General features: G+C 55.1%; 1 protein-coding gene and 1 long non-coding RNA gene across 5 annotated transcripts in view; both read right to left on the bottom strand.

Annotated features, from left to right (window-relative positions):
• Gse1 (Gse1 coiled-coil protein) overlaps nucleotides 1-18600 on the bottom strand; it is a 357639-nt gene that overhangs the window by 104510 nt on the left and 234529 nt on the right. The gene's annotated exons all lie outside the window — the stretch shown is intronic.
• LOC143273326 (uncharacterized) lies at nucleotides 11321-15887 on the bottom strand. Of its 2 annotated transcripts, none has more exons than XR_013051336.1 (2): nucleotides 15118-15887; nucleotides 11321-13308 (listed from the first exon to the last, which is right to left on the bottom strand). It is a non-coding gene; the product is annotated as an uncharacterized LOC143273326 (long non-coding RNA). The 2 variants fall into 2 exon arrangements; XR_013051337.1 differs by lacking the exon at nucleotides 15118-15887 and adding an exon at nucleotides 14336-14527.

The following is an 18600-nucleotide window of genomic DNA, read 5'->3' as shown; positions in this document are numbered from 1 at the left end:
AGGCAGAGCCAACTAGGCTTCAGTTCTGGCCTGGACCCTTGTTCTTAGCTGTTGGTCTCCGTCCCAAGCCCATATGCAGGGCTCTTGGGCGAACCATCCCAGAATCGCCTCTGTTCCAGCTTCCCCTGGGGAGTAGGGACACCAGGTGTAAGACACAGCTGGACATCCAGAAGCAGATGGGCCAAGGGGAGGAAGCCAGACTCTAGCAGCCTTCTGCTCCACCCTGGCGACTGTGGCTCGGGCCTTCTTGGGCTTTCCATCTCTTCTGGAGGTCACTTCAACCAAATGATCAGAGGGCCTTCCAGCTTGGCAAGTCCATGCTTCAGACACACAGACATGCCATCTGCTTATTCTGACATTTAAGAAAGAGACCAGGCTTCCGAAGAGAAGGCTGCCCGGTGCAGCTCGCTTCTGCTTTGCCTGTGGAGCTGAGTATGGTCCCTGTACCCGAGCCCTGACTTGTTCACTCAGAGGTGTTACAAAGCAGAAGCAGAAGGCAGCTGAGGAGGGAGTTACTGAGCCAACCCTGAACCCTGGACCCCTGGACGACATAGCAAGACCCTGCAGAAACAAAAGCCTAGCACGTAAGGAGGACTGGAGGGTTAGCCCAGCTGACAGAGCACTTGCTTGGCACTCATGAAGACCTGGGTTGTAGAGGTGCACACCTGTATTTGGGAGCTGGAGGCAGGGGGGATCAGGAGCTCAAGGTCATCCTCAGCTACCTAGTAAGTTCAAGGCCAGCGTATGTGAGGCCCTGTTGGGAGAAAAAAAAAAAAGCATGGTGTTGGGGTATACATCTGTAACTCCAGCACTTAGGGGGCTGGGCAGAACATCACTGCACGTTTGAGATCATCGTTGGTTACATAATGAGTTCCAGGCCAGCCTGAAGGTCTCAAACAAACCCAAATAAATAAGAAAATGAAGCATGTGACTTAAAAAGCAATAATAAAAGAAAGGCTCCACGTCCTGGGCTTTGAATGGTTTGAAAAAAACTCTTCAGGGGCTAGAGGGATGACTTAGCAGCTAAGAATTCACACTGCCCTTCCAGAGGACCTGAGTTCAGTTCCTAGCACCCATTGTAGGTGACTCCCAACTGTATAACTCCAGCTCCAAGGATCTGATGCTCTCTTCTGGTTTCCGAGGGTACTGTACTCTTGTGTACATACCCACATCATACAGATACACACAATTTGTTTGTTGGAGACAGGGTCTTTTTTTTTTTTTTTTTTTTTTTTTTTTTCCCTGAGACAGGGTTTCTCTGTGTAACAGTCCTAGCTGTCCTGGAACTCACTCTGTAGACCAGGCTGGCTAGAACTCACAGAGATCCACCTGCCTCTGTCTACCAAGTGCTGGGATTAAAGACATGCACCACCATTGCCCAGTGAGACAGGGTTTTACTATGTAGCTTTGGCTGTCCTGAAACTCACTATGTAGATCAGGCTGTCCTGGGACTCACAGAGATTCACCTGCCTCTGTCTGGAATGCTGGGATTGAAGGTGTGCACCACCAGGCCTAACTATACACGTTTTAAAAAAAAACTGCCAGGTAGTGGTGGCACACGCCTTTAATCCCAGCATTCGGGAGGCAGAGGTAGGTAGATCTCTGAGTTCAGGGCCTCACTTAAATGCATACACATACACACAGACACACACCAAAGTTCCTTAAACAGGGGCTGGTGAGACCACTAGGGCGGAGGTAAAGAAAACTGTTTCCAAGCCTGACAACCTGAGTTCCATCCCCAGGCCCCACATGGTGGAAGGAGAAAACCATTCATCTCACAGGAGGTGTCCTCTGACCTACACACACACACACACACACACACACACACACACATATCCAGGGTCACACATATCCCCCCTCATACATAACAGATAAATAAATGTAATTTTTAAAAAGTTCTTCAAATACACGGGCCACATGGTCAAACAACCTGGCTCTGAAATTAAGTGTCCTAATTTAGACTGAGCAACAACAGTTGGCCAAAGCCGGCCTAGGAGCTCTCTGAGGGGCCGGGGTGATGAGCCCAAGGCAGCCAGCAGAGAGGGGAGCGTGGCTGACAGACTGCAGCTTACCCTTCCCCTATGACACTTCTGCACAGAGACAAGACATAATGAAAAACCAACCCTGGCCTGGAAATGGCCTCCGCCGTGCAGAAATACAACACTCAGACCGCAGCAGAAAGCCTTATCCTTCAGGCCAAAGCGAGCCCCCCCTGCCGCTATAATTTCAGCTCTCAGACTTTATTAGGCCTTGTGGCCTCTTGCTCAAAGCCTCTGCCAGGGACTCTTTCTGTGGGGGCAATTTTGGTGCCTGCAATTAGCTGAACAGGCATGTTTGTCCCTGCTAAAGCACTCAATTGCAGGTATAATTAGGTTTCTTCACCCCTGAAATCTGCGGAGAGTGCCCGCCTCGACTAACTGCACCCACAATTAAGTGCTTACTGCATATGGCTGGAGCCGGGGAACGTGCACGTGGCTAATAGCGGGGACAGCAGACAAGTTTGCAAAAACAAGATACTGCCACAGAAATGCAGCCTTTTCTGCATTTGTTGTTCAAACTGCTCTGTCCAGCTGGGAATAATACGGAAAGACAAACACGCCAATTAGGCGAGGTCGGTACATAAATAAACCAGGCACTCCTTCATTAAGCCACTTACAGGAGTGGGCAGGGCTGAGAAGGGACTCATGGGGAGTCGGGAGCTGGGCCCGGTCCCCTGGGTCTTGATAAGCACCAGGTGTGTGTGGTGTGCCATGCTGGATAAGATGGTGGGCTGGGGACCGCTGGTGACCCCCGTGAAAGGACATGGGAGACTTGGGGGTTGGAAAGGAGCTAGGGAGAGATGGGAAATCACAGGCCCCAAGGGCGAGGGACACTATGCTAGGAAAGGGAAGTGACATTGTCTTCCAGCCTGCCCAGAGAATGGAGGGGAGGGCCAGAGCTTGCCGCTGCGCTTTACAGATGGCCGTGAGTCATCCTGTGGGTGCTCTGAGGCCTGGACGGCCTCTTTGAGAGCAGGTGTGCTGTTCCTGACCCCTCTTCCCACTCCAGCCACTGTGACCTCCCTGGCACCAGAATCCCAGCACCAGGAAGGCAGAGGTGGGCAGATCTATGAGTTTGAGGCCAGCCTGGTCTACAGAGTGAGTTCCAGGACAGCCAGGGCTACACAGAGAAACCCTCTCAAAAAAAAAAAAAAAAAAAAATGATGACACCCGAACCAAGCCATCTACCCACCCCCTACATGGTCTCCAAAACACCTTCAGGCAAGACTCTGACCCTGGCCAGGCCCCCAGATGCAGTCAGGTTTTAAAAAGGAAAGGGTGCTGGGTGGCGGCGTCGGAGGAGGAGGAGGAGGCGGCGGCGGCGGCGGCGGCGGCGGCGGCGGCGGCGGCGGCGGCGGCACACACCTTTAATCCTAGCACTCGGAAGACAGAGGCAGGCAGATCTCTGTGAGTTAAAGGCCAGCTTGGTCTACAGAGTAAGTTCCAGGACAGGCACCAAAGCTGCACAGAGAAACCCTGTCTCGAAGAAAAATAAAATAAAAAGGAAGGGGCATGGGGCCGGATAGGAGGCAAACCTCCACTGAGAGACTAGAGGCTGCTGGGATCATTCATGACTTCTGTACACCCTGCTTCTAGACTCCTGCCATGTTTCCACATCGTTCTGAACAATAAAATGGACAGGTAACAGGCCCCCAGGCAGGCCCCAAAGAAGGCTCACCTGTTTTTCCTCTTCTTACTCCTCTCCTCTCCCACTGGGGTCCCCAGAGCCATACAGGTTGGCAAGGCTTTGATAAAGAAAAAACTTATTATCTGGGCTGGAGAGATGGCTCAGCAGTTAAGAGCACTGGCTGCTTTTCCAGAGGACCTGGGTTCAATTCCTAGCAGCCACGTGGTGACTCACAACCATCTGTAACTCCAGTTCCAGGAGGACCCAGATGCCCTCTTCTGGCCTCCTCAGGCACCAGGCACAGCACACACACACACAATTCGGGCAAAGCACTCATGCACATCAAATAAGGAAAACCGCCATTGCCCACGAGCCAGCTGAGTGGCCACAGATGGCTCCAGAGTGTACCAGCACCAGAGCAGAACGATCAGTATGTCTCCTACCACCTTCCCTTTAGGTCCGGCTGATCTCAGTACAGCTACGTATGCGGGAGGCTGGGAGCCCAGGAGGGTGGCCACCTGGATGTCCTGCACAGACAGGAGCTGACTTCCAGGTTTGTGACAGGTCAGGAGACCCGTCTCAGGGGCCTGGCCTCCACCTTCTGACTACACCAGCCTCGGCAGCTGCTTCCTGCCTCAGTGCTTTTGCACTGGCTTTCTCTCCACAGGGCTCTCTCTCTCTCTCTTCCACCCAGGTCTGTTTGAAGATAACACCCCTGGGGACCGGTCCCAAACAGCCCCTCACTCTACCCCTCACCCACTCCAGTTTGTGCTTTAACATGTAATCTCTGGCTTTACACTTGCTTTTTTCCCCTCAGGATTATTTTTTTAAAATTTCTCTCTCTCTCTCTCTCTCTCTCTCTCTCTCTCTCTCTCTCTCTCTCTCTCTCTCTCTCTCTGTGTGTGTGTGTTGTGTGTGTGTGTGTGTGTGTGTGTGTGTGTGTGTTGTGTGTGTGTGTATACGCACATGAGTGCAGGTGCCTGCAGAGACCAGAAGAGGGCGCTGAATCTCCTGGAGCTGGAGTTACAGGCAGTCCTGAGCCACCTGGTTTGGATGCTGGGAATTGGACTCAGCTGTTGTTTTTGAGGTGCTGGGCATGGTCATCAGGACTGGTGTGGGCAAGAGTGGGGTTGGCCTCTCCCATCCTACTCCTTTGGGCTGGGCCCACTGCTTGATGCTCACCAACTGCCTCTGGTTCTCTTCTCGCTTTCTCCTAGGGCTCGTGCCCCTAAAGCCCTAAGAGCAGGCCTTGGGCTTTCAAGGCCTCCTTTGTCACCAACAGTCTTCAGTGACAGACAGTCCCTTTGTTCATTCAGCACCCCTAATCATCTACACCTGACCTACCCATTCTTGGGGAGCCCCAGAGTCCTCCGTGATGTCTCTCTCACCCCTGTCCCAGTGCCCCCAGGTGGTTTGGAGGCCACTCCTCACAGCTAAAATGATGCAAGAATGCCTCCAAGGCCATGTGTGGGCAGGAACTATCCTTGAGGGGTTCTGGGACCACACAAACCTGCCATGTGCGGCCTTTCGGCCTTTCGGTGCCTCAGTTTCCCCTCCATGCTGAGTATAGAAGTATGGAAGTTTCTAAGTCCCTGATGCTACAGGAAGGTCCTACTGTTCTTGGTGACTGGCCCATAGTAGATCCCCAGGGGAGGAATAGGCTGCTTTGGGCTCATAAGCCCGACTACACATTGGCCCCACCTCTAGGGAGTGAGCTGAGATCCCCGCAGGCCCCGGCTCGGTCCAGAAGTGGTTCTGCTGGTCTACCAGAGCCCTCTTAGGCCTTAGAGTCCGTGCCACCGGGTGCTCTGCAGTTGGACTCCTGGTGGCCCTGAGTGCGTCCATCTTTGAAGATTAAAGCCCAAGCCTGAGGCCTAGACCAGCAGACGGCCAAGAAACGGCAGTAAGAAATACAGTGTGAAATACAGTGGGTCCTTAATAAAGGCCCACCTGGGACACAGCAGGCACCCAGTGAACGCACCTGGGGCAGGACCTGAGGTAAGCTACAAAGCTTGTTCGTGACCTCTGACCCAGGGCCCGGGACTGCAACAGAGCTGGGTTGAGCGGCCTACCCACTTCTCCTTTCACTTGCCACCCCGCCTCCCTTATCAGCAGAGTCACACCCTTACTGCCCTGGGTGACAGTGGCTTTGCTTTCTTATCCCTGTCTCTGGGAAGCCTGATAAGGAGGCAACCTTTACCCCCTCCCCCTCCCCCTCACGGGCATAAGGGCTCCTGCAGTTCTGTGACCCTGTGGCCAAGCCAAGGAGAGGAAATGCCAAGGTCAGGCTTTGCTCCTGGACACCCTGAGGCTCCAGGGAACAGGTGGCCAAAGGGCCTGTTCTGGCAAGGTGCGGTCCTGGCTCTGAACTTGCTGGGTCTCCATCCTGGCACCAGGACACTAAGCCAGGTTGGTCAGAGAGGCACAGGCAGGCCTCACTCAGCTCCCCCAGTCTGGCCTGCCCTCCCTGCCTGAGGTCCTGTGGGACAGGGCCTTGTTACAGTGTATACACCAAGGCCCCCCAAAGGGAAGACTACAAAGACAGGAAAGCAAAGGATGGCACGCTCAGGCGGCTCTGAAGACACCACGCTCAATCAAACAAGCCGGACACAGAGACAGGGCCTGTGGGATGGGTATGCTGCCTCATGTCTGTAAAACAACACTCAGAATGGTCACAGGTTCAAGGCCAGCCTGGGCGACACAGCCTGGGTTATGAGGTGAAAACTTGTCTCAGAAAATTAAAACTAGGGCTGGGCTGTAGCTCAGTTGACAGACTGCTTGCCTAGCATGAAGGACACTCTGGCTTCCATTCCTAGCGTGGAAAAAAAAATCACGTAAGGTGGTATGTGACTGTAATCCTAGTATAGGGAGGTGGAGGCAGAGGATCAGAAGTTCAAGGTCATCCTTGTTGACATACGTGTTCATAGTAAGTCTGAGGCCAGCTTGGCCTATGAGAAATCACATCTCAACAACCAAAAGGAAACAACAAAGAATCCTCAGCCCAGGAAACCTTGGGAAACAGAGGTTGCTGGTGGAGGGCCAGCCTTGTGTCTTAGCTAGTACCTCCCCTAAACGGCTAAGCTCCCAGTGGTAGCCCCCAGGTAGCGTGTGACAACAGAACTGCTTCCTAAATTACAGCGATTACAGCCTTCCCTGTCTCTTATCTAGAGCCTCCACTCATTTGCTAAACTCAGAAGCCCCGCCCCCAAGCCTATGTCCACCATATCCCAGCTTTAACAGGCTGAGTGCCCTGCGTTATCAAGGCAGCTGGTATTACTTCAAATCTATCTCCCCAAGTCTTCTCTAGTCCACGTGAAAGGAACCATTATTCATCAGTGAGGAGATGATATCTCCCATGGTTCCAGAGCTGTGAGGAACACAGAGCCAAGGTGCAGACGGCATCATGATGTCCGCCACAGACCTTCCTCCCGCAGGGCAGGTTAAACACTCCCGGCCACTGGCTGCTGTCTCTCTTCATCCCCTCTAGCCACATCCCACGCCGAGGCAAGCACTATTGTGGGAACATCTCATTCAACCAGAATCGCTGTCTGCAGCCCAAGTTCTAGTCCCTGGTGGGGCTGTTTACCCCACCATTATCCTTTTCCTGTCTTAGGTCCAGCACCTGGCCCCTCCCTGAACCCATTGTCTTGGGACTCAGGGCCATCCGGTCTGTCTTAGGGGAGGACAAGGGAGCCCCCCACCCCGTTTCCTCAGACTCCAAGTCCCTTGGCCAAATAAACAGAACCACACAAAAGACATTCAGGCCAGGCCAGGGGCCATGAGGGGTAGGGGAGGCCAGAAGGGCTGGCTGGGGGCCAAGGTCACAGAGCATTGTCTGAGAGGCCACAGGAGCCATCCCTGGTCTTTGAAATGCAGAGCCGCCCCAAACCTGTCCGTTAGCAGAGGCCAGGCTGGGGCACCTGCCTGCCCACGGATGAGGCCCTCCAGGAGGGTACCTCCTTTGCCCACCTCCTGACCCCATATGTACATGATGCCACATCCTCCGTGGGGCCTCTCATGTCCCTTGTGCACATTCTCCCACAGAAGTCAGGCCTACCATAAATGAAAACCAACTGCTGCCCCACAGGACACCCCCACACCCTTCTCCCAGCTCCCTGCTACCACCACCAGCTGCCCTTCCAGCCCCAGGAGTCTTGGTTGGGACCATGTGAGAAGTTTCTGCACTCCAATAAGCCTGTCTGCTGATGCAGCAATCCAAATCAGACCAAATCAAACCGCATTAGAAAAAGCCCTGTTTTAAAGGGTAAAGCATTCCAGGTGGTTCTCTGGGCCCCCAAGAGAGGCAACAGGGACAAAAGACCGAAAAACCACGTGTCTGTTTTCTGGGGTGCAGTTTAAATACCCTGTGGGAGTGGTCTTGAGCATCTCTGGGGGAGGAGCTGTGTTCGGCGGGACTTTCTGAGGGGCAGGGTCTGGGCAGAGAGGCGGGGCTTCCACCAGAACACCATGAATGTCATAATGGCCGATGGAGTAGTGTTCCCATCACTGTTCCCGAGGATAGACCATGGAATCATGATCACAGCGGTCTCAGGGACCCTGTTCTGTGCTTCCTAGGCACACACAGAGGCTTAATGATGGCCCCACTTGCTCCCTGTAACAAGTGCCTACTGCTCTACCATGGCCTCCTGGTACCCTCTTCCCAACAGGCATCCACCCTGAGGTCCTCCACTGGGGCCTGACCCAGTCAGACTATGAGTAGAAAACATGGAGACAGACTACATGGTTACCCTAGGAGCAGGTGAGCGTGCTTAACCTGCAGCAACTTGGGCCCAAACAGTTCAGCCAGGCATGGAGGGAAGAGAGGACCCAGGACACAGGGTGCATCATGCCCTCCAGGTTAGGGAAAACGGGGGTCTGGGGGGCGGGAAGCGGGGCAGAGCACCTCAGGATGAGCCTTTGGGCTGAGGTGAGACTTTGCAGTGGAGGGTGTGTGTGTGTGTGACGCCTTGTACCCAGAACTGGATCCGTCCCAGCTCCACTCAGGGCTCCACTGCCATTGGACCCTCTCAAAAAGGCAGTCACCCAGGCCTGATAGTGCGTGCACACCTTTAATCCCAGCACTTGAGAGACAGAGGGAAGTGGATCTCTGTGAATTCGGAGATGTGTAGCTTTGTCTACACAGTGAGTTCCCAGACAGACAGGGCTATGTAGAGACCCTGTCTCAAAAAGCAAACCAAACCCAACCAAAACAAAAGGGGAGTCACTCCGGGGCTGGGATCATCCCCTCCATGTTGGATCTACACGCTATCCTGGCTGCTTTAGGAGACTTCAGAAGGGAACTTTCCATTTGAGTCTCAGATGTCACTGAGCACACCTATCCCTGGGGTTCTCAGTGGGCTACAGTCCTGGGTGGTGGCGGTGGGGCAGTACATAGGGGGGTGCCACCCATAACCGGGTGCTAGTGGAGATTCTTCCAGGGCTTGACTTCCCGGGGGAAAAACTCAGAGGAAAAATGGCCCTCTCCACTGCTCTGGGCTACGCTGCCCCTCCTGCCGGCTCAGCTACAAATCCTCCTGCGATGGCCTCTTTCCGACATTCCCAAAGCCCCCTCCGCCCCAGATGGCGCGTGCACTGGGCTCTGATAAGGCGGCCTCTCTGGAGCAGATCCATTCACGCCCTTGCTCCCGCGGCCTCCGGCTCTCATAATTCCTTTCTGATCTTACCCAGGGCACCCAGGCAGGCTGTGAGGCGGGCAGGATAATCCATTTTAGAGATTGATCAATATCGCTAGGAGCCTTTTAAATGGTTCCACGGGCTTCAAGGAGCCAGGGCAGATGGCTGAGCTGGAAACCAAGGAGCCAGGGGGTGACAGGGAGGGCAGGTGCTGCCAATGTGGGTTTCCAGACAGCCCTCTCATTTCCAACTTTGAGTGCGGGTTCCAATCAGGGCAGGGAGGCTGGGTACATGCAGGCCGGTTTTGTGCACCGCACAAAGGGCAAGGCAGACAGACAGGACCAGCAGGCAGGTGTGCGGCTGGCACATCACATGCCCCAGCCATACCTGGGCACCCACAGAGAGCTCTACTCTTGATTTGCATCAAGGAGTCCTATAGGACAATACTGGTTCCGCTCCAAGGGACAGAGGTGGGCCTGGTCGCCAGTGGCCCGGCTCTGGCTTCCTCTCCTGCCAAATATACAGGTTCTAGACACCTTGTCCCGTCTCCATCCCCCGCCCAGCTTACAGTCGCATTACAGACCTAGCCACAAACAGCCCCCCACCCTACCCCCCCTGCTCCAGCCATTGCATAGGAAACCATGCTCAGCAGCTCAGGAGCAGAGGCCAGGAGGGCCAGAGATTTCCAGGTGAGCTGGGGGTGCTATCTGTCCCCAGGTAGCTGGGGCCGCTTGGCTCCTATATGTAGAGCTGGGTGGCCAGCACGTCAGTGGGAAGGCAGGAACTCAGGTTTAAGTGTGGGGGGAAGGACTAGTCGTGCCCCCCCCCCCCAGGGTTTCTCTGTGTAGCTTTGGTGCCTGTCCTGGATCTCACTCTGTAGACCAGGCTGGCCTTGAACTCACAGAGATCCTGCCTCTGCCTCCCTAGTGCTGGGATTAAAGGCGTGCGCCATGACCGCCCGGCTAAAGGACTAGGTCTTAAAAATATTAGCACTCTTCTTACAAAATAAGACCCTGTACCGAGGTCAAGGAAAACACAGCTGTTGATCACAGCCGGACCAGTGAGGTCCCTGCCTGCTGCCCAGCTGCCCTGGTGGCCTTCACCACACACAGCTCCTCATTGCTTTGCAGAGACACCCCCCTCCCCAGCCCACCCTCACCACGGCAGGGTCCCTTTCCACTCACACCTGCCCACGCTCCACAGCCCTCAGAACATTTCCAGGTTGACGCTGCGCCTCACAGCCCCTGCTTCCCTGATGCATTGCCACAACCTCCACCTGACACCCACGCCCCCTGCAGCCCGTTCTCAGTACAGCAGCCTGAGGAAGCCCAGAATTCTCAACGGTTCCCACTCAGGGCGAGTGACAGGTGGGTCCCCAGTGTTTCTCTCTTCCACCTGCAGGTCCCCTGTCCTTTGTAACGGCTCCTCCTCTGCCTGTGGCACCTCACCCCCGCCGTGCCCACGACCTTAGCGTTTCAGACACTAACAAGATGCCTAGATGGGGACTGCCACCCACGCGATATCCCATCACTCTGGTCTTCCGCTGGGCTCTGCTTAAGAGTCTTTCCTGACCACCGCAAGGGAACAACAGCTCTGCCCTGAAACCCCATCCTTCACCCCCTTGTACCCCATCCCAGAGTCTCCATATCAACCCACTCGCCAGTCTCTCTGTGTGCCTCCCGAGGCAGGGCACCCGCCTCTGCGCAGCCTGGAGCAGCCCCCAGGGCTGACCTCCACGCCTGTGGGTGCCTGGCCTGCCACTCCTAAGTTCTTGGCCGCTGCCCACCTCTCTGGCCCTTCCTCTGCATAAGCGCCTCTCGCTCTCGGGACTCTCTCTGGACGTCAGTTTCCTCCATGCCTAGCGGGCAAACTCTAACCCATCCACTGAAACCTGTGATGAGAGCCTGTTCAAAGCAGCCTCCCCGACTCCCTTCGCTTCCGATGCAGTGACCCCCGCCCCCATGCCCTTCCAACCTTCGCACCCATACGTGTTTGCTGTCATTCATGCCATCTATTTCACTTTCATTTTTTGTCATATTTACTTAGTATTGGGGGCGGGGAACAGGTGGCACATGTCACCGTGCATGCCACAGTGTGAGGACAAGTTAAAAGAGTCAGGTCTCTCATTCCGCGAGGTGAGTTCTGGAGATCAAATCCAGCAAGCAACTTCATCTGGCCAGCTGCCATCTTGCTGGCCTCTGTGGGCATTTCTGTGGGCAGTCTAGATCACTCTCCTCTAGATGTCTTGTATGTGGGGTTTACAGCTAACCACTGCCCTCAGAGGAACTGTGCCCTGTCCCCTGCAGAAGGCCTCTGTACCCCTCGTAAGTGACCATTGCCTCCTCTGCCGGCTGGTGCCATCTCTGGGCCTGCGACCTTCATCCTGGGCCCAAGACCTGCTGCTCTGGGCCATCTGCAGCTCTAGGCAGGTTGCTCCTTCATGATGGTGTACAATCAGTCTTCATAATGCTCTGCTTAAAGGGTGTGCACACAGGTGGGGGTGTGTGTGCACACAGGTGTGGGGGGGTCCCTGGAGCAGGCAAGGAGAGCAGCTGAAGGGCCCACCAAGCTCCCAGGGATGTCTGTGTCCCAGGGGCCTCCGGACCACCTGGGTGTCACAGGGGACGCAGGAGGAGGCCTCTGGAGGCAGAGAGGGGCTGTCCCCAAGCCCCACCCTTTGGGCAGTGTTTCTGTAACCGCATTCCGGCACCTCCACTGTGAACTTAATTTACCATCCACACCATGGCTACTAAAACAAATGAACTCATTGCGCATCGACAAGTCTTAATTCATCCTAGAAAAAAAAAAAAAAAACTGGCCCAGTAGAGTTCTGAAGACATCAACAACACGTAGCAGTAAATGGTGGCCTTTCTGAGCCAATGGTGGGGACAGGTTAAAGCTAACTGCCAGAGCTTTAAAATAAAAGATAAAACAGTGGCTAGGAGCATCATGTACTGCTCTTGCAGAGGATCACAGGTCAGTTCCTAGCACTCACATGGCAGCTCACAACCACCCGAAACTCCTGTTCCAGAGGCTCTGACACCCTCTTCTGGCCTCTGTGGGTACTGCACTCACATGTATATACCCCCCCCATACATACAATTAAAAAAATTAAAATATTTTTAAAAATCTATTTGCCATCTCTGGTCTCTATAAGGAGACAGTCCTCTTAATCTGTCCTTGGAAGTCAGCAGGGTTCCTTCTTTCCCTGGCTGGCAAGGTCCCAGATGAAGGACACTGTCCTGTCAGTGGCTCCCCACGAACACCCTACCTGTGGGGTTCCCTGCTGCTTCTGCACATCCCACCTCCTCACTCCCAGGCTCCTCGCAGAAGCCTCTGACCTCAGGACACTTCACCCTGACTCCGGAGGTCCTGACTACTTGGTGCAGTATGTTGGGCCACTTTTGTCACATCTGCAGCCACCAAGGGCTGGGGCCCAGCCTGGGTTCCCATGTCTCTCTGTAGACCCTGTCCTTCATCTGCCACGTGGGCTCAGGATACCGGCTCGCCCCAGAGGCCCGGACCTAGCATGTAGTAAATGCAGCTGCCCCAGGAAGGCTTCTCATAGGGTGCTGGGCATGGGGGGGGTACAGAGAGATCTTATCAGGGTGTCATAATCAGAGCATTGGCAGCCCAGTGCCCACAGGCTATGGAGGGAGACCGAGGCTCAAACAGCTCTGTACAGCTCAGCCTGGTGCTGTCACCCTGCAGCCAGGACATCAGGAGCACTAAGAGGAAGAATCCACATGTGCTCCCTGGGTCAGGGAAGTCCAGCCCATCCATCCCTGTACTGGCATCCAGGATGGAGGTAGGAGGTTGGAGCTGCACCCAGGCTCAGCCATGGGCAGACTGATCGAGGCTCCCTTCACTCAACTAGGTCTGAGTGCAGGTATCAACATTTGAAGTTTCCAGCAGGCCTGTACATATAAGCGCTGTTACCACACCTGCTTCAGAAAAAGAAGCTGCAGACCAGAGAGGTTCAGTCGCTTGACTAGGGTCAGCAAGCATCTGTGGAAACAAGATGTCAATCAAAACACTGTGAGAACAAAGAGCCCAGTGTAGGCCTGGCTCACTGCAATGGGAACCTGCACTCTGGGCTCTGTGTGTAATACTGGCTGGTCCCCACCCTGACAAAGTCTGCCAAGCCATCGTGCACTAGGATTAAGGATCAGTGGACAAGGAGGACGAGTCTGGACTACCTGGCACCCACAGCCCTTGGCAACCTCAGATCTTCAGACAGCTTTCCTATAAGGCCATATTCCTGAGGAGGGGTCACCCTGGGTCTGCTGACCCTCTGAAGTTAAGGTTCATGGTCGGGGGAAGGGAAAGAAACTTGTATCTTCAAAGGAAAGGATGTCCATCATACTGGGATAGAGATGCGGCAATAGAGTTGACTATGGTAGGGGGGTCATATGTCACCAGGAGTTTCCTGGACTCTAGGACTCACCAAGCCCCCCAGAGCCCAGCCCCTGCTTCTGTGTATGGGGTGGGGCTTGGAGGATGCTTGAGGTAGTGGTTGACAGTGATGCAACCCAGAGGTGGCTTGCAGCAGAGATTGCAGGAAGTGGTGGCGACCCCCAGGGGATCCGGGTCTGCTGAGGATGGGGTTCCGGGTCTGCTGAGGATGGGGTTTGGGCCCTCATGAGCATATCTTCCCACTGTGAGTCACTAGTGGCCCTTCCACAGGTGGTGTGGGCCTTTGGGAGGGCCTGGGAAATCTGAGAGGGCCAGTACTGTGAGGTCGGCTAGCTGTCTCACTCTCCCTGGCCTGTGCTATTCTGACCCCTCTGGGGAGCTGAGCACCCCTCAGCCTTAAATCCCAGGCTTGGACCCGGCTCCCAGGGTATATATGGAATGTGGACAGGTCTAAGTAGCATGTGCCTGTGGTACCAAGTCTCCCAAGGGGTGGAAAAGGTCTTCAGCACCTCTGCTGTGACACAGGCTGCTGAGCAGGGCACTTTCCCAGGCCTGGTGTGCCCACCATCATGACTACCACACACCAGTGTTGGTTCCAAGAGTCTCGAAGGCCATGCACCTCTCATCTGGAGCTACAGGAGCAGCTGGATGAGCAGACAGCCCGGAAGAGGCAGAGGACCTCTCCCAGAGACACACAGCCAGCAGGAGGCACCAGCAGGCAGGATCCCAGACTTCACCTCGTGGCTGACTTTTAAGGGGGAAAGCCAAGCCCAGCCAGCCTCCCATCAGAGAGCAAACGTCCTACTGACCGGCTCTGGGGAGGCGGGGGGGGGGGGGGGGGGGGGGGAATTAAGAGCCTCTCTTCCTCCAGAACCAGCAGGCTCCAACCAGGAATGTTAACTCAGAGAAGAGCAGTGGGTCCCTCAGTATAGGCGGGGGATACAGGACCCAAACTAGATACCCAGGGGTCTGAGACCCAGTGTCACCCTCCACCCAGGGCCCTCCTAAACTACCAAGCCTGTCCCTTACCCCTCCTTGTCTCAGGTCGTGATGGCAGCTGGGCAGGTGTGGGAGCCTTCCCTGGGGAACCCTCAGGTTCCTGCAGTGGCCAGGGAGCCTGCCAGGGTTACCCCCAAAACCTACATAGGTTCGGAGCAGCTCGGAGGACCCTCCCCCACTATTTCCTGGGAATTGCATCATCTGCAGCTGCTGGGTTGGGGGCGGGCGGCAGCCTGGGCTCCCTTAATCAGTCCCCAGGGCTTTGCTACTGCTCCCAACCCAAAGGCCATTTCATCACTCAACAACATGGCTGCCTTCGAGAGGACCCACCCACCCGCGCTGCACCTCACACTCATTTCCACACCACGGGCAAAGCTACCGAGAGACACGGAAGGAACTCACAGTAGCTGCCCTGTTCCCTGGTGGCCGGTAGGGGCTCAGCTGTCCCAGCTGCAGGATGGGCACATGCCTCTTGTGAGCCACCCCCACCATGCAAAGCGATGCAGAGCGCGCTCGGCATGGCCCAGAGCTGAAGGGGCCGGCCGTGTGGCGGACTCATCCAACAGCCAGTGATGCAATGTGATGTGGGATGTAATAACGGCCAAGGTGTGTGACCCCATCTGGTTCTGACCACAGCTCTGGGGTGGGGGTGCAAGGGTGCAGGAGCAATTGAGTCGGGTCCACTGAGAAGTGGCTTCCTGGTGTGTCCCACCCCTAACAGGGCCTGCCTGTGGAGGGGGGGCGGGGAGGTGCTACTGAGGCTCTGAGGCTGGGGTGAGCAAGGGTAATCCCATTAAGCCCTTACAGTTCCCACGTCCAAGGCCTGATGCAAGCAGCTCTGTTGTCAACAGGGAAATCGAGGCCAAGAGACTGGCTGTGGCCTGCCTTTCCAAATGTCCTCACCCCGTGGGCCTCTGGGAATTCCTAGGCTGTAGCAAGAGGGCAGAGGCAGGGCCTTCCCAGCCACCTCGGCTGGCCAGGACTGTCAAGGCATGCGAGTGCTGCCCGGTCTCCTTGGCACACTCAGTGGCTGCGATCTTGGTGCTGCCAGGGCCTCATTAGCACAAGATCTTAAAACAGCTATGTGGAAACCCTGTGCGACCCCCTGGGCTGAGCGCCAGCAGCCTTCGCATTGTACTAAGTGGGAAAGCTGACAGAGAAGCCGGCCAAGCAGTCCCTGCTCCCCCCCCCCCCCCCCCCCCGCCCCCACCCCACAGTCGTCCTTCCTGACTCAAGTGGGGATAAAACCATCCCTCCCCCTGCCAATGGGAGCAGCGAGCAGGGGAGCGAACGAAACAGGATCCAATGGATAGGAACGGGACTTCAGAGATCGCTAGAAGAACAGATTGAAGTTCAGAGCATCCCCCAGCAAGAAGAGATCTGATAAGGCTGGGCTGGGACCCAGGCCTCTGTAGGCTTAGCCTGGGGCAGGATTCTCACCAGGGAGGAGGAGACCCAGGATGTCAGGAAGGCTGGGCCGTGGGGAAGCTGCATTAGCTCCAGGTCCTCAAGGGAGTCTGGGGTGAGGTGTACACACAGGTGTGGGTCTCTTTTCAGGTTTGTTTTCGGTTTTGAGACAAGGTCTCTGGGCGGCCCTCGCTATTCCGGAACTGTGTACACTGGGCTGGCCACGCACTCAGAGAAATCTTCCCTCCTCTTCCTTAGAAGAGGGATTAAAGCCATGTGCACCATGCCTGGTTCTTTCGGGCTTAAGTGTACATTGAGACAGAAAACAAGCCCCCAGGCCAGTGTCCTTTGCCCTCTGCCCTGCCTTGGGACCCCAACAAGCGCCCTTGGACAACAGCCAGTGGTCAGTAACTGCTGGGCAGGTCTTCTGAGGCTGTACTGAACCCAGAGGTCTCTTGGACAAACTGGCCCCCTGGATATAAGACTGGCCAACCTCAGCCCAGGCCTTCTGTCCCTGAACAAAGCCCAACTCAGCCAGTGTCTTCCAGGCTGCCTCTGGAAGGGCTGACCAGACATCCGGGGCCTGTTGGCATCTGACTCCCACCATGCCCGGATCCTGCAGGAAGCAAGCACCCTCCTTGCCCAGAGAGGGCTCCCTTAGGTACCCACAAAACCTTTTCCTCTTCGTGAAGTGGCAACAGAATCGTGGTGTGGGGGCGGAGCTCTCGACCTCCTGACAGGCAGGAAGTTACAAGAGGAGTAGGCCCGGGACAGTTCTTTAGGGGAAGTATGAATCCTCTGCTCCTTGGGATGCCTGAGCCTGCTGCACACACACTCTGCTGAGGTCTGACTGCAGTATCGGGGAAAGAACATCTGAGAGGCAGTGGAGTCTGGGGGGCGGAGCCTCAGCTTGGAAGAGGCTTGGTAAAGAGGCCCAGAGGCTATGTGTCCCCACCTATCATGGAAGGCCATCCTAAAGGGAAAAGGCCAGATCTTGCAGGCAGACAGTCTGCTCCAGACACATTATCTGGCTGTGCTGTAACTCAGTTGGCAGAGCATTGCCAACCATGCACAAAAGCCCCAGGTGCCCTGAATCCCAGCACTCAGCAAGTTCCAGGCCAACCTAGGCTACACTAAATGCTGTCTTAAAAAAAAAAAATCTACTTTGGACTCTCCACTCATACTGCCAGGCTCCCTCTACCATGAACATCTAACCTTCTGCATTATTAACCATGAACTTGGGTGGAAACCACCCTGTCTAGGGTATTTTGTTACAAGCTACTGGAATAGTGTCCAGACCACCCTTTTGCCGCAGAAGGCATGGCGGCATACAGGAGCCTTGCCATGTGCAGAGGATGTGAGAGAGAAGAACCACATCCTAAACGCATGCCCTGGCATCCCACACACCGGCTTTGGGAAGAATGGAGACAAAGCCCCTGGATCGTGACTGACTGATGATGATGTGATGACGTCACAGCTGGAGATGTGTGTGGAATGCTCGGAACCCACAGGGTCCCGGGTACCCACTACCAACCCACAGAGTTCCCAGTGTCCCAGGAAGTGACTGGTGAAGAAGGACACCAGAGGCAGGAAACGGAAACACAGAAGGACTGGAACCCTGAGCCCGAGGAGGGGCACAGCTCTGGGGTTCTCCCACCTTCGTGTAGCCCCAGGTGTAGAGAGGAAATAAAACAGGTCAGACCAGGGCTGGGGATGTAGCCCAGGTGGTAGTGGATTTGCCTGGCTTGCAGGAAGTCCTGGGTTCTACCCCAGCATCACATAAACCAGTGTGGTGGTGCACCTGTGACCCCCAATACCCCAAAAGTAGATGCAGCCAGATCAGGAGTTCAAGGGCATCTTTGGCTACATAATGAGGTGTTTTGTTTTGTTTTTGAGATAGCGTATTACTGAATGGTCTAGAACTTACTCTGTAGACCAGGCTGGCTTTGAACTCAGAGACCTACCTGCCTCTGACTCCCCCAGTGCTGGGATTAAAGGTGTGCGCCACCATGCTCACCTGACAAATCCTTTTTATGCCGCATGTTTACACCTCAACACATTCCCACACAGTACGTACACATCCGGGGCTTTCCTGTGCATGTGTACGCTGTGGCGGCGTCTTCCCGAACCCCCGAGCAATGTAAGATCAGACACATTCAGCTTTAAGACCAACCATCTTTCATTCCTGTACAAGACACAGCTCTGTGGTGCTCTACATTCCTTTTTTTTTTTTTTTTTTTTTTTTTTTTTTTTTTTTTTGGTTTTTCGAGACAGGGTTTCTCTGTGTAGCTTTGCGCCTCTCCTGGGACTCACTTGGTAGTCCAGGCTGGCCTCGAACTCACAGAGATCCTCCTGGCTCTGCCTCCCGAGTGCTGGGATTAAAGGCGTGCGCCACCACCGCCCGGCTACATTCCTTTTTTTTAACATAAAGTAAACTGAATTGTGGGGGCAGTGGGTGGTTGGAGATAGAGCCGGAGG

The sequence above is a fragment of the Peromyscus maniculatus genome, chromosome 5 (assembly GCF_049852395.1).
Source record: "Peromyscus maniculatus bairdii isolate BWxNUB_F1_BW_parent chromosome 5, HU_Pman_BW_mat_3.1, whole genome shotgun sequence".
NCBI classification, from domain to species: Eukaryota; Metazoa; Chordata; class Mammalia; order Rodentia; family Cricetidae; genus Peromyscus; species Peromyscus maniculatus.
Note: the sequence above shows the minus strand (reverse complement) of the source record. Positions and strands in the feature narration are given on the sequence as shown.